General features: G+C 36.0%; 1 pseudogene; it reads left to right on the top strand.

Annotated features, from left to right (window-relative positions):
• The first annotated feature begins 439 nt into the window (after positions 1-439).
• On the top strand, positions 440-1,389 carry LOC119643079 (annotated as a pseudogene).
• The last annotated feature ends 382 nt before the right edge of the window (positions 1,390-1,771 follow it).

Genomic DNA, 1,771 nt, shown 5'->3' with positions numbered 1-1,771 from the left:
TTGAGTGTATGAAAACAGATTGAATTATTTTCAATTCCTCTTATTAATTTTAATAACACGCCCTCTAGCTTATACGAATTGGCATATCTTGTATACAACTCAGTAAGAGAATGCTGCTGCCCGTTGCGACGGAATCAAGTACGACATGGTTAGAGCACTTTCTGCGGGAAGCTTGGCCGTCTTAATCTATGCAATTAACCATTTGTTCTCATTCCTAAAGCAAATAAAGCCTTAAATGTTTTAAACAAGTTTAGGACGCAACCAAATGGTTGTTTATAAATTGATAAAAACCGGAGCGCAACCAAATCAGTGCAAAAGTGTGTGTGCTGTACGTATTCCTTTCTGGAAATCTTTTCCGCTAATGTTTCAGCTTTTTTCATTTTCATTCATATTCTTGCGTAGCTTTTTTTTTTCTTGTCCCCAATTATTAAAAACAAACATGTTCAAGTTTGATGTTCGGGTTGACGAGTGTGATAAAGATGATAATTTTAATGACACTTTCTATCAAAAAGATTCTCGAAGTTAGTAATAATAGCGTTGTTTGGTTGAAAAATTTCAATAAATCCACATTTCCTGCAGCTTGTACCAAGAGGAAACTTCCTCACTTAATTGCCACGAAGCCACAGAAATTTTACCTTCGCAATCTATTCTGGACAATGTCGACGTCTATCGTCTGCAACGTCATACTAAATTATTGAAGAATGTTTGTATATCACATTTAAGCGGCGGTTTTTTATTAGGGGACATAAGGAATGCCTCTAAGTCAGATATTAAGAAAGCCCACGACCAACATTCTGATTTAGTGCCAGGCGTTTATGAGGGTGGTGCAAAGATCTGGGAGTATACTGATGACATTTTAAATTTTATGGCTGAAATGTACTCTCAAGATTGGTGGACGCCCAAAAGAGTACTTGACTTGGGCTGCGGTGCTAGTTTACTGGACATTTACGCCTACAAACAAGGGGTTCGTGTCGATTTTCAAGATTGTGTATGTGTAAGGTTACATATTGATATTAAAAGACTATTAATTTGAATATTTTTTTCTACTCATTTGTGCAATAAAGATGTTTTGCAGGTTATTACTATACCTAATCTATTGATCAACATCACCGAGCAAATACCGTTAGAGCAAGTCTTCGACAATGTGAAATTTTATTCAGGTAATTGGAGCGAATCGACAGAGTCCTGCAAAGGCTCCTATATTTATGATGTTATTTTAACCAGCGAAACTATTTACAATCCCAGAAATCAAGATAAACTGTTACGTTGCCTAAAAGATAAATCAAAACTGAACGGCGTCGATATTTTGGCTGCGAAAACTCAGTTGGTGGAGAACTCCATCAATTCGAAGCACTATTAAACGCAGAAAAATGTTTCAACTATCAGATTGTATGAGATAGAGCAGGATGCTGATCGATCCGAGCATATTATGCAGAAAAGGGGAGCCCTGTGTAGGAAGGGATCTTATCTTATCTTATCTTTCTTCATTTTTCATTTATTTTAAGATAAAATTGTTGAGCATAAGAGGTCCGACCATAGCCGAATATGATGTTCTACTTGTTTTTCATATAAGGAGATGAATGCCATATAATATATTATTAAATTACGAGCTTTAAGCGGCTCTATGGAGAAGCCAAGTTTTTCATCCCCTGAAATGTACAATTTTATGTTTGAATTCATAGCGAATAACAATCTAATGGACTCGAAGCAGGCTAAGCTTATGTAATATAAATTCATCTCCCCTTGTACGTCTCCTGAATAGTTTTATACA

The sequence above is a fragment of the Glossina fuscipes genome, unplaced genomic scaffold (assembly GCF_014805625.2).
Source record: "Glossina fuscipes isolate IAEA_lab_2018 unplaced genomic scaffold, Yale_Gfus_2 53206, whole genome shotgun sequence".
In the NCBI taxonomy this organism is placed as follows: domain Eukaryota; kingdom Metazoa; phylum Arthropoda; class Insecta; order Diptera; family Glossinidae; genus Glossina; species Glossina fuscipes.
Note: the sequence above shows the minus strand (reverse complement) of the source record. Positions and strands in the feature narration are given on the sequence as shown.